Genomic DNA, 14,468 nt, shown 5'->3' with positions numbered 1-14,468 from the left:
CACACCTTAAGTTTTAAATAATGAGCTGTCATAGTTTTAGTATTTATTTTCCAACTAAAGAAGGAATTTCTAGAATTCTTCATTATTGCACTTAAAGGTAAGGTGACAGGCAAATGCAACAACTGAAATGGAATAGATCACGTTTTTTCTATGAGAGAAACAGAACTTGATTTCAAATTGTAATATAAAATAAATTCTCAAATAAAAAGCAGGCAGCCTAATGTAGAGCAGACGGTGTGGGGTGTCAGCTAAAGAGCACAGGAATCAAAATTCCTGTTTATATCTTAACTCTATCATTTACCACATTGGCGTGAGTTATTTATCTCATTATGTCTCAGTATCCCTTACTTCTCCCATTATTACTCAGTATCCTAATCTATAAAATGAGGATAAAGCAGTGCCTATTTCATAGGGAAGTTGTGAGGCTTAAATAAAAACGATATTGAAGGCTGAACGTTGTGTCTGACATATTGTCTGTGCTCAATAAATGTTAGCTTTATGTAAAAATGCTAGTCTATTAAAAAGCCAATAAAATAACCTCTAGGTAATCATTCTGAACAAGGCCTAGGTGCTGTACACTTGGACTCCTCTAACTTCATTGTGCATCTGAATCACTTGAGGATTTTGTTAAAATGAAAATTCTTATCCAATGGGTCTGGGTGGAGTTAGAAAGTCTGCATTTCTAACAAGCTTCTACATGATGCCCACGATGCTGGTCTTTGCCTCGACACTTGAGGTAATTGTGGATGGCTGCTCCCAACTTACAACACAGCGATTCTCAGTAGGGGAAATGGGAATAACGAAAGTGTAGACAATACATACGGATTTAGCATGCCTCCCAGGTGATTGTAATATGCTTGCCTTACCTTTTCCCTGATACTTAACTATTCATTTGCTATTTCAACTTTTATTCTGTTTCTTCTTTTCTTACTCTTTCCTCCACTTTCCCCTTGTCTTTACAGCTTTAGACTAAAAAACAGTTCTAATAGTTAGTTCCCCCAGTTAGTATAACATCAATTTCAAGTCATTTCATTGCTTGCAATAGGATTCTATACCCAAATGAGATTAGAAAAATGGTTTCTCTTTAGTGTATCTCTTCTAAAATACAGGTATCTGAAAAACGTATTTTTGATTTTAATTTTCATGGAAAAAAACATTTTCCATGGTTTTAGCTGAAAACAACTAACAAGCAAGAAAGTGATTTGTGGAACATTTAGTAATAGAATACAAGGATGCATTAGATGTGGCACATATAGTATCAAAGGAGGCATACTACCATAAGGAAGGGATAGTTGGGGTGGTTATTATGGAATCAAACAATGTGACCACATTAGACATTCCACTTGGTCTGAAAAACAGGACAGAAGGAGGCTTGGTTTAAAATGGCTTCCCACTCCAGTGGCACTGAGATGACTGGAGAGACTCATATCCAAATATGTATTCAGCTTGACCAACATCTCTCTAGGGCAAAGACCATTTTTATACTTTAGTGTGTCCTTAAGGAGCTAATATCACTCAAACACATAGTATTCCTTTGTAAGTATCTTCTATTATTGCTGATACATTTCATACATGTAATTCTTTTTTTTTCCAAGGTGGATAGAGGAAATCTGATTAATATTAATTGGTAAATATCTAAAGACAAGTACACAATCATGTATGTATTCTTCAGTATTCTTACTCTGAAGTTAATCATTCAAAGTACTTAAATCCACTGATCTAAATAAGTTTTAACATCATTTGGTGAAGAATAAAGCAGCTTATATGTGTATAAAATGAATAAGAAATCACGTAAGACTTGACCCAAACTGAATGATTACTAATTCTATGATTTTAAATTTTAGGGACATTTAGACTTAGGACTTAGAATATGAAGGCACAATGTGATTAGGAAAAACAAAGCATATCCATTTCTTCACCCATTTTATAAACCATTAAATTTAAAAAAATAATTATATGTGAGCCTAGCAACCCAATTTAAAATATTCTTAGATATAGGAAGGAAAGTATAATAATCACTGGCAAATCTAGACATTTATTTCTATTTAAGACGTTTGGATGATGCATCTACTTAGGAGCCAGACAAATATGACAAAAACTCTTCTAAACTGGTCTGTAAGAATAATGTAAAATATAGTGGTCATACAATATTTATAGCATATAGTGACCTATGTTAGTAAAATATTTGAAAGATGATTTTAACATTGAAGGGAATTTTTTTCCTTGTGACCATCTGCTACAGAGAATCAAAACTTTCAATGTTAATGCACCTACTATTAAAATTCACTTGTCATTTCTATGACAGTTCTAGATATATACTTTATTTTCTATTTCAAATAGTCAGATCTGTCATTAAAACCACCACTGAATAATAAAACATTTGGCAAATGTATAGTTCATGTATAGCTCTTTAGTTTGTGTGTGTGTGTGTGTGTGTGTGTGCGCGCGTGCGTGTGTGTGTGGTGTTTGCTGTGATTTATTTTGCATGTATTTAAGAGCTTTAAAATGATAATGGTCATCATATGCCAAATCAGTTGAATATTACCTTAAGTCCCTACAGACGTCCTTGATTTAAGATATATTTTATATATTAAGCTGCTGAAAAGTTGAATTTTGGTAGCTAAAGTTCATATAATGAATAAAATAGAAAAATATAAAATGACAGCTAAATTTAGGCTGGAAATGGAACAAAACTTACTTTCGCTCATGGGAACTTTGATATACTATTTTAATAAGTAACTACATGACAAGGAACACAAACCAGGTGATCCAACGACTTTAGGCAGTTTTGGAATGGAAGGCTTAGAACTATTTTGAAGAAAAAAAATAGCACTTTTCAGTGGTGATGAATTTAAAAGGTGATTTGTCCAGTTTACTAGATAGACAGCATGGGAGAAGAGCATTCCCAACCTGCCCTTGACTGCTTTGTCACAGTTTGTTGATCTGGCTCTATATTTGTTATTTGCCACAGTGTGTCTTTAAGACAGCTTTCTAATCTTTGAAACATTTGGATTTACTTCAAATATCTAAATAAAATTCTTAATTGGCTAGCTTACTTGGGACACTCTGGCACAGCCCAGTTATGGCCAAGCAGTCAGAGCACTAGGTAAACTAATGAGTGTGGGGCTAACGGATGGGAGCCTGCATCAGGCAGCCAAAACATGCACGTGTTATAGGACTTGGTCTAGGTCCCTGTAACAAATCTGAAAACAAAATACAGCAAATCTGTTATTTGCTTGGAAAGGATGTAGTGGCACAGATCAAACTATAGAAAACGTGCGTCGTACATTTAAACTATTGGTGTTAGGCTTCCCTCAGCTAAGTATTTTACCTGGGCTTTGGTTAAGTAGCAGATTAAATTTTCTTCCACTATTTTCCCTCCTGCGTAGGGCAAATAATCAGGGATAGTCACAACAACAGTAATAAGCAGCAGCAACAAACCAAAAAAGGTATATACACATGTGTGCCCGTGTGCGTGTGTGCGCACACACACACACACACACACACACACACTTCTTACCTCAAACTAGGAAAAAAAAAAAAAAAAGGAAACACAGTGTAAGAAACCTGAACAACCCAGATTCTTTCCCTTTTGAACACTGAACTAGGGTTAAAGAGCGACAGGAAAGCTTTAAGCTCAGAACTCTTGGGACGGACAGCGTTGGCAAAGCAACGGTGACTCGAAGGCATTTTCTACATCTCAAGGAAGAGAAGTCTTCCTTTGGTGTCACTGGAACCAGTGGAAGGAAACCAGCTTGCCTGGGTTGGACGTTGGAGCATTTGATTCAGCTTATGGTCAAAGAAAGGAGATTTACCAGAAATGGAGGCTTCGTGATGGGCACAAAAAACAACGAAGTCAGAAATAAAAAGGGAGAGACAGAGTAGATGACAGACATGACACTAATAATTGTGAAACTCTAACAAATGCTGAGAACTGGCACCGGGGGTACACTCCCTGAACCATAAGACCAGGTTTTGGGAACTGCCAGCTGTAATCTGGGTGTGTGTGTGTGTGTGTGTGGGGGGGGGATGGACTTTTGGAACCGGCCTTGGAAACTTAATGATTTTCCAGAACAGATAATTTACCAGGGGGGTCATTTAGAGAGCTTTGAGGGTCCCACACATGGGCTAAAAGGGTAATTATTTTAGAGTACTATTTTGTAAGCAACTCACTAGGAAACAAAGGGAATCAAGGGATTTCATCACTGGAGGGAACCTGATGGCCAGGGGCCTGAGGTTCAGCGTTGTGAAATACTCTGCTGAGAGTACACGGCCATTTAAGGGGGTCTCTTGTGCTCCCCCCTGCACTGTCTGCGTGGAATGGGTTAGAATGCAGAACAGCCTAAACAGAGATGATCTAGCGAGGCCTCTAGAGCTAGGGACGCTCTACAGCCCACGGGGGAGCAGACGGTGCCTTGGAGAAAACGTACAAAACGGTCACAGCTTATGCTACAGGAAGTAAACGCCTGGGGACCCAGGCCACTCAGCCGGTATCTACCGAACGAATGTTGGGGACAAGGCACCTTTGGGAGAAACAAGTTGCTCCACAAAGTCATAAGACAGAGCAGTAGGGTCCCAGATTTCTCGCGTCCCTCCCTGTTACTTTTCTCTTGTCTGAGTGACACCAGAAATAAATGTAGCCAAGTCCCAAATTTGATCCCGGGGGGAACTTGGGCACCCAGACTTCCACTGAGAGGAGAGGGCTCCGAGGGCCAGTCGCAGCAGTGTGATAGCCCAGCAGGAAGCAGAGAAGAGGCAAAGCAGCCCCAGGTGGCTTCAGGAGCGGGGGTCTCTACTGGGTGCCCCAAAGCAGTGGGGCAGGAGAGGCTTTGGGAGAGACCTGCTGAGGTCTTGGGGAGGAGAAGGCGGGTGGGGGGAGCGCAGGGTAGAAGGGCTGGGCTGGCCAGTTAAGGGAGCTGGGGAGTGGGGTTCTAGGTAGGCGGTGGAGGAAAGCAGCCAACAGGAGCTGCTCTTAGAACCCCGCCTCGGTTCCAGAGGTGCCCGGCCAGGGCCCCAGGGCCGTGGGGACGCCCAGCTCGGCCCCTTGCCGCTCTGAGGAATCAGAGGGCCTCCGGGAGCAGCCGAAGGTGGGAGAGTCTGCTCCAGGTGGGGACCCGGTGCAGTACCAGCCCCCCCCCCCCCCCCGGTCGGTCTGCAGCGGGCTCAGGGGGAAACGAGCTGCCGGGGACGGGACGCGGGGCGGGGCGGGGGAGGCTGGGGACGCCGGGAACTTCACCTGAGCAGCAGCACAACTTTTCGACGGACGCCCCGCAGGACTCTCGCCGGCTTCGCCCTGGAGATGCGGCTCAAAGCCTCGGGAAGAAAGTTTTCCTGGTTGCATCCCCGACCCGCAGGGTCCTCGCTTGCGGCTCCAGAGGGTCTGGTCGAATCGGAATGAGATCCGGGGGCCGCGCGGCCAACAGCCCCGGTGGTCCCCGCAGCCCCGCGCCCCTCGCCTGGTGCGGGGGGTGGGGGTGGGGGTGGGGTGGGGGGGTGCGGGGGCTCCGGCCAGAGCCGGGCGCGCTCTCCGCGGGGCCCGCAGCCGTCGGGTCCCCGCCCCCGCCCGCCCTCCGGGGCGCTCCCCGGGTCGCCGCGCTGCGCCCTCCGGTACCGGCGGCCGCGGGGCCCGCTGCCAGGCGCTGCAGTCCTCCGCGACCCGGCAGCCCCGGGTTTATAGCGAGGGGCGGCGCCGCCCCGGAGGTGCCGCGGCCCAGGCCCCGCCGAGCATCCTCTCCCGCCCGCCCCGCCCCACCCCCGGGACCCAGCCGCCCGCCTCCCGCCGCCCGCCGCCCGCCGCCCGCCTCCCGCCTCCAGACGCGGGCGGAGGCGGGGGATGCGCGCAGCATCCCGGGTCGCGGCGGCGCAGGGCGCGGGGCTCCGGGGCTGCCCGCGGGGGTCGAGGCCCGGGGCGGGGGCGGGACGCGCTCACGGCCCGGGGCTGCCCCCCCGTCGCTCGCCCGCGCTCAACCGGGAGAACTTTTTAAGGAGGAATTAGCCCCGTCTCCTTCCTGGGACTCAGACTTTGGCCACGCTGTCGTGGATCACAGCATCGATGGGTTTCAGGTTCAGGCGGTGAAAGGGTGGACGTCTACGGCCTCCGTGTTGGGGTCAGCGCTCAGGGTTGCTCCGCTAACTGGGAAACCAGCTAGGGGTGGGGGTGACTGCGGGGCGGGCACGGGGGCACTCGACGGGATGAGTGAGCACGGGGTGTTGTTCTGTATGTTGGCAAATTGAACACCAATAAAAAATGAATTTATTATTAAAAAAAATAAAAGTCGAAAAAAAAAATAGTGGGCAGCCCCGGTGGCTCAGCGGTTTAGCGCCGCCTTCAGCCCGGGGCGCGATCCTGGGGTGCAGGGATCGAGTCCCGCGTCGGGCTCCCTGCAGGGAGCCTGCTTCTCCCGCTGCCTGGGTCTCTGCCTCTCTCTCTCTCTGTGTCTCTCATGAATAAATGAATAAAATCTTTTTTAAAAAAATAGAAAAAGTTAAAGAACAAAATATGACCACATATTTAAGGGAGAATTAATAGAATTTCTTCACAAGCTATTCCAAAACGCAAAAGAGGATCACTTCCCACTTCATGCAGTGAGGCCACTATTGCCTGATACTAAAACCAGGTAAGACAGAACAAGAAAGGACAACTCAGATAAATATCTCTTAAGAATGTAGGTAAAAATCCTTGACAGATATTAACAAATTGGATCCAGTGACATATAAAAATGATTGTACACCATGATCGAGTGAGATTTATCACAGAAATGCAAGATTAGTTTACTCAAAATCAATGGATGCAACACATCCTATCAATATATTAAAGGACCATAAAACCACAGGATCATCTCAATAAATCAGGAAAAGCATTTGACAAAACTCAACACCCTTTCATGATAAAAATACCCAAGAAACTAGGACTAGAAAGGACCGTAGTCAGTAAAACCCATCTATGAAAAGCTAACATCATACTTCATGGTGAGAGGCCAAATGTTTTTGCATCTAAGATTAAAACGAGAATGTTGTCTCTCCTCACTTCTATCCAGAATCGTGCTATAGGTTCTAGCCAGGGCAGCTGGGCAAGAAAAAGAAATAAACGTCATCTAGGTTGGAAAGGAAATAAAAGTATTTTTATGTGCAAATGACATGATCTTATATTTAGAAAATCCTAAGGAATCAATTAAGGACTATTAGAGCTAATAAGCAAGGTCAGCAAGAAACAATCCAAAAATGAAATGAGGAAAAAATGCATTTACCATAGGTAAAAAAAAATAAATACTTAGTAATAAATTTTGAAAAGTGTAAAACTTGTATTCTAAAACCATAAAACATTGAAAGAAATTAAATTAGACCTAAATAAATGGAATGACATTCTATGTTCATGGATTGGAAGACTTAATATTATGAAAATGGCACTAATCTCCATATAACATATGGATTAACACAGTCTCCATCAGAATCCCAATAGGCTATTTTTGGGGAAATAAACAAGATGATCCTAGAATTCAGGTAGAAGTGCAAGGGACGCAGAATATCCAGAACAATTCTGAAAAAAGAGCAAGGTTGGAGGACTCACATTCCTGATTTCAAAATTTACTGTGAAGCTGTAATAACTTCAACAGTGTTTTATTGGTGTAAAGATTGGTATACAGATCAGTGGGATAGAATTGGGTCCAGGAATTCTAGCATATTATGCTCACTTGATTTTTGATAAAGGTACCAAGACAATTCCAATGGGGATAATGGAAAATAGTCTTTTCAACTAATGTGACAACCAAATGCCAGAGTCTGCGAATGAAATTTGGAAATGTTTCTGTAATTATTATATGAAGTTCAGGAGAACCTCGTATTTTAAAATTGACTTAGTGCTATAAATCACTGACCACCATCGTGTCTGTACTAAATTCCTCCTTGTTTTTAGGAATGATGATAGTTTTGAGGACCAGTCTTGAGTAGAGAGTCAGCTGTTTTGGGTGAAACTTCTGGAAAGGGTAGGCTTTGCTCTTAGGGATATTGTATCATCAGAAACAAGCAGATGAGAAGGAAAAGTTTTCAAGAAATTAATGGCATCATTATTGTGGTGAATCAGCTGAGTAATGGTATGGTTTAAACACTTGGCTTTTCTGGATATAATAACACATTGATCCTATGCGAAAGGGTGAGCTAAGGAGTTACGACTAGAGACAGGGATTTGAAACCCAGCTTCAAATATACACACACCCATACGCATAGAAAAAAATGGATGTACTTTAACAGTGGTTATTTGAAGGGCATACTTATGGATACCTTTAGATTATATTTGCTTTTTATGTTTGTGTATATTACCCAAATTTTGTATAACAGTTACATCGGCATAGCAGGGTGAACTAGAAGGTAGGGAACTTAGCTCAGAAACTGTTTGGAAAACAAGGAACAACTGTGTGGACACATTTTGCTGACACTAAACTTGAAAGTCTAATGGCTGCAACCACATGAGTGTGCCACCTTGTGCCACCTGTACTCTAGGGCATTCCTATGGTTTAGAATGTGCAGTTGGTTCTTTCGTATTTATGACAAGTCAGTACTTGGCATTTATATGAGGAAAAAGTGTTAATAAACTTACATAAATATTCAGTGTTCAGGTTTGTTCCCAAATGGAGTCCATCCTAGTGACTGTAGAGTTGCTAAGAGAATATAGTCAGGCTTTTGAGATGGATACTATGGCAGACATTAATGTAGTCTACTCCTGCATGTACTTTGGTTTATTGTTTCGAGAGAACGTTGATTGGGTAAGACTGATCGCATCATGTACTCTTATCCTATGTATAGTACTTCCAAATAATTCATTGTTTAGCTACTGGTGATTATAAATTGGAATTCATGCACAGGCCACTTACAGTACTCAAAATGGAAAGAAACACCTATGTTTTCTATATTTTTCTTGCTCTAAATTTTTTCTCAAAGAATATATCATTAAGCCTTGTCAAGTTTAAACTTACAGAATTTCATTTTGATTCCAATTTCTCTCTCTCCAGCTTTTAAAATTTGTACCTTATACTTAGATTCTCTCAGATGTGCCTTTCATATCTCTTCAGGTTTTTTGCCCATATTGATCCGTTTCTCGACTACCTTCCAACCTTTGCCATTTGAAAACTTGGCTGTCTTCAAAGACTCAGATCACATGCCAGTTTTTAATTTTCCCACTCACATCTGCCAGAGGTTATCACTTAATCCCTTGAACTTTATGTGACTGTTTTTGAAAATATAAAGTAGCATGATTTTATGGAAAGAGATGTTTAGAGACCTGGAGTCCATTTTCTGTTTTCTTAAGAGGCAACAATAAAGGTTGGCCAAACCAGTCGACATCTAGATCTTTCCATAAAATAAGGTTTTCCAATTTTCAATATTCTGTTTATAAGTTATGTGAACTCGAGCAAGTTTTTTAACCTTTTTGTACTTGAGTTTAATTATTATTAAAGTGTGAGTACGAAGAGTACCTGATTCATTGTGAGTGAGGAGTAAACGAATTAATATATGTAAAGCAAATAGAACAGAGCCTGTTCTATAGTTAGTATTCTTTTAAAAGTTAGCTTTTAGAAAAAAGTTAACTCCAATAATTTAAGCGTGTATGTTGTCCAATTATTCAAATATAGTCACTATTCTAAGAAATATTTTTGATAAGATATAGATCTGTCTTATACAATGTACTTTACCAAAATTGATATCCTTGCTTTAAATAGTTTTATAGGAACATAGAGAAAGATATGACTGTGACAACAAAAGAGCATTGTTGAATATTCTTTTACAGATGTAACCTCTTAAAAAAAACCAAGTTATAAACTTCATATATCATTAAGGAAACAGCCTTTCTACTACTTCTTACTTCTTCATTTATAAAGATAGAGAATGAACATTTGCAAGGTTCTATAACTCACCAGAGCATAAGAATAGTCCAATAAATGTTATCTGAGAAACTGGCAAATGTGATATAATTGTAGAGGCTTGGAAGATCTAAGAGTAAAATGTGTTACTCAAAGTTATATTTGACTTTAACTATGATTAAACATTTAATATTTATTTAAATGTTCATGAGGAATGAGGGAAAAACTAGTAGGAATAAAGCTATTCTTAACTTTAGAGATGAAATCAGATGTAGTAAATGAAGATGGATCGATTTAGTACTGAATTAATTTCACTCTCTAAAAAAAAAAAAGCAAAGTTAGTATATTGATACTATAAATAAAAATGTTGATTGATGATAGGAAAGAATTAAAAAAAATCCTACACAAATAAAATTCCCAACAAGAGAGTTGTAATATGTCAGTGTTTTAAATTTATAAACATCATTATTTTTTTTGAAGATCTATTTATTTGAAAGAGAGAGAATCTCAAACAGACTTCCTGCTGAGAGCAGAGCCCAACACACAGCTAGATCTCAGGACCCTGAGAGCATGACCTGGGCCGAAACCAAGTGTTGGATGCTTAAGTGACTGAGCCACTTCGATGCCCCTATGAACCTCATTATTAATAATCATTTAATTGGGATAGAGGAAATGACATACATAAGAGTTGTATAAATTCATTGAATATTTAATTTAAAAGACGGAGGTTTTATATAGTTGCTAAAACAGTGAAGGTGTTGAGAAATGAAGTATTTAGGAAGAATAAGGTAGGTATTTAGGGTGGCAAGCAGGATATATTTTGACCATATAAAGAATTCAACAGACTTTCAGATTAAAAATTCTAGAAAAATGAGTGATGTTTGTAAAATTGTGTTTGAATTTAAGTGGTTGAGGAAAGATAAGGAAATTAGGCTATCCCAATTTTAGTTAAATTCCCGTTGTCTTCAGAACAGTACAATCTAAATATTTTCCACCACATTATTTGTTTTGGTTCAGTTTTGGTGGGTGACCCTTTACTCACTGTCAGATTGTTCATTCACACAATCATGTTGGCTGTCCTTTAGTCACTACATAGGTCATGATATCAGGCTGCCCACTTGGCTAATGCTTCTTTGGCATCTGGCCATCTTGAGAACACCCATGCTGGCCTAGGATACACTCCTGCCCTGCGGATTGAGCTGCAGGATACCTGGTCCAAGCAGAAGGCTCCTCCCTAATCAGTGAAAGGCAAAGGGGAGATGTTTATAGCTGTTCTGAGCCTTGCTGGGTTAGAGACCATTCCTATTGAATGAAGCTTCTTCTGGCCCATTTACAATTTTTAACTTGACCATGCAGTCCCAAAATACTTCCCTACACATAAGCAAATTATCTTAAAAACAACAACAACAACAACAACACAAAACTTAATGTACTCACTTGCTGCCCCTGTGTTGCTAACAGAAGTCATCTAGTTAGGATTTCATCTACACTAGTTTTCATGTTAGAGGCATTCACAAAGACAGCCTGTATAAACAGTCTACATTTGGATGGCTTGAAAACTACTTATTAGCAAAGTTTGAGCAATTGTTTGTTGGGAGATGAAGTAAGAGTATTGAAGTAATACTAGCACCACTCCTATGTACCCCTTTGAATCCGCTGGTGGAAGTGTGGTTGGGTTGAAGGTTTCTTCTGACTAGCAAATTTTTAAAAATGAGGTCCTATCTTTTCTAGTATATCAGCCAAAAGTTAATTTTATATTTATCCTCATAGGATTATTTTAAGACACGTTTTCAATGGCTATTGTATAATTTTAAATAGACAAATTCAGGTTCGTTTGCCTGACTCTGCTTGTACTCACACTTTCTGTCTGGTTAATATTCCACGATCTTTCTACATGAACTCATGCTGCTAGTTGTTCATTAAGTTGTTCTTGCCTAAGTACTTCTTGATCAATTCTATTATTATTTGTTCTTATTCTTTCCTAGTATTGATGTTAACTGCTTGGTAATTTCCTGGATCTCCCCTTTGGCACATCTTAAAGATTAGAATACTTATTATTATAATTATTTTCTTGAATCTTTCTGCAGCCCATCCATCATTCTCTATTTTCTGCATTGTTTATGACTTGAAGATCTACAGGATGTAAATATATTATTCGTATAAGACAAATATCTTACTGTGAGGATAATATTTTCAAATATTTCTTAGCAAAGAGATTTATATTTTATGAAACTATACTTTGAGCATATTAAAATAAGACATAAAATTAGTGGATAAAAATTATGCATTAACAGATAAAATATACTTTTATTGGCAAATCATTTGGCCTTTCCTCAATGAACAAAATGTAAAAGTAAAAAATTTTAAATTAATTACTTAAAAATGCAAATAAAGTACTATTTTATTCATATCATTTATCGATGAACAACATATGCTGTCTCTTTAAATATTTTCTTACTATTTGATTGGTTTCAAATATTGCTTATTATTATAGTGTAGACATAAGCCAATTTTGGGCCTTTAGTCACGGAAGAGATACTATTAATTAATTAAAGCACCTATAATAACTACTGGATTAGGCATGAGGGCATCAATAAGACATAGCCTCTGAATATAGGATGCTCACAATTCAGGGAGATATTTGCAAATGAAAGAATGAAAACTAAAAAAAAAACACAAAATTAGCAGGGCTGTATAACACTATGTTTAAACATTAGAGATATATTCAGGGAATGCAAAGAAGTCCAGAATTAACTCTGATAGCCCAGCTGGAGAAAGTTACCATACCAGGGGGATGTTTGAGCTTTGCTTTGGTTATAGTATTCTAGACAGAGGTCACTACATGTACAGATGACACCATGACAATGTATCTTTTCCAATATGGGAGGAGGGTAATGGTTCTTTGTTTAATCTTGATCTCTTCTGCTGTATTGGAATCCCCCAGCAAGCAAAGATCACGGTGGCCTTATTCACTTCTGTACCCATATTCTGGCATAACAGTTGGCACATAGTACGCGTTCAATAAAAATTTGATGAAGGGATGAATGGATGAGGTGAGGGTAAGATTTTGAAAGGTCAGGTTCAAGTATCTGACTTATCCTGTGAGTAATGAGAGTCATGGAGGTCATTGAGTAGGGAGTCCTATAATATTATTTGTTATGTAAGAAGGAAATAAGTAATTCTGGTGGAAATGTAAAGGATATATCCTAATGGGACCAGATTGTGGGCCCAATGAGTGAGAAATTCCAGGAGACAAATTTAAAATATCAGAAGAAAAATGAAGAGGACTTCAACTAAAGTGCTGGCTCTGTGGATGGCGGGACAAGTTTCTTAAATGCAATGGAAAGGATTCAACTGACTAGTTGGATATGAAGGGTGAGAGAGAGGCACAATGGAAAAGATGAGATTTCTGGGTTGGGAGGTTGGGTGGATGGCTAGTGCTATTAACTGAAATCAGGAATACCAAAGGGGAACATATTTTAAAGAAAGGATGAATTTAAATTTGGCTGTGTTCAGCTTGGTTTCTTGAAGGACATCCAAGTAAAGCAGGATCTGGGCTGGGATATGTGGTTTTGGGACTCGTGAATGTAGAAATGATACTTGAGGTTATGGGAGAAAATGAGGTTTACAGAAGAGAGTGAAGAGAAAAGGGAGGAGAAAAATTAAGATGAAGTCTCGGGAAACACATATCTAAATGATAGACAGAGGGGGAAGAGTCAGCAGACAAGAGAGCTAACATTGTTTCGAACACAAACTGTGAGACAGATGCTGTCTTACTTGTTTTGCATATGTTGTCTAGTTGAATTTTCACAACAGCTCTGGGAGATCTTATCAGAGAAGTAGGAGCTTTTCCAGGCATCCTGAAAACTTGGCAGGAGTAACTTTTAAGTAGGCACTGGCAAACTTTTTCTGCAAAGGGCCAGATAGTAAATATTTTAGGCTTTTTAGACAACCATACAACTCTGCCTATGAGGGGAGAAAACAGCCATAGATAAGCAAGTAGGTATGTCTGTGTTCCAATAAAACTTTATTTACGGACACTGACATTCAAATTTCATATAATTTTCATATGTCAAAATATTATTCTTCATTTAACTTTCTTTAAACCATTTTAAAATGTGAAAACTATTCTAGGCTCATGGGTCCTATAAAAGCAGGGAGCAGGCTGTGCTTTGCTAAATCTTGGTTTAAAGAAAAAGAGAGTATTAAGTGTCAGATGCAAACATGTGAACCCAAAAAAATATCACTGAATCTCCTCCTCTTCAAATAGGAGGAGGTTCATGGCCAGAAAAAGCGGTTTCTGTAGAATGGAGGAGCAAAACCCCATTGTAACAGGTTAGGAAATAACTAGGAGTTCGACAGAATAACTATAGACTTTCTTAACAAGTTTGTTAGGGAAGGAAAAGACAGAATTAAGGTGCTACCTTAAGGGAAAGGTGATGACTAAAGAGTATTTTTTGTGGTGTTTTTTCATTTAAGGATTTGGTTTCCAGGGAAAGTTATTTAAAAGAAAAAAAAAGAAAAAAATAAAAGAAAAAATAAGCAAGTATGAAAACATAATAAATGTCAAAACATTTCAGGTCATAAGAAAAATATGTTGGGAAAAGGAGTTTTATA

General features: G+C 39.8%; 1 protein-coding gene across 3 annotated transcripts in view; it reads right to left on the bottom strand.

Moving 5' to 3' along the window:
• Positions 1-5,624, bottom strand: part of AGTR1 (angiotensin II receptor type 1) — a 47,382-nt gene extending 41,758 nt beyond the window's left edge. For all 3 annotated transcript variants that reach the window (XM_055321725.1, XM_055321724.1, XM_055321726.1), the window contains exon 1: positions 5,237-5,624. The gene's annotated coding sequence lies outside the window, so the exon portion shown is untranslated. The remainder of the gene's footprint in view (positions 1-5,236) is intronic.
• Positions 5,625-14,468: the final 8,844 nt, after the last annotated feature.

The sequence above is a fragment of the Nyctereutes procyonoides genome, unplaced genomic scaffold, assembly GCF_905146905.1.
Source record: "Nyctereutes procyonoides isolate TBG_1078 unplaced genomic scaffold, NYPRO_anot_genome, whole genome shotgun sequence".
Taxonomy (NCBI): domain Eukaryota; kingdom Metazoa; phylum Chordata; class Mammalia; order Carnivora; family Canidae; genus Nyctereutes; species Nyctereutes procyonoides.
Note: the sequence above shows the minus strand (reverse complement) of the source record. Positions and strands in the feature narration are given on the sequence as shown.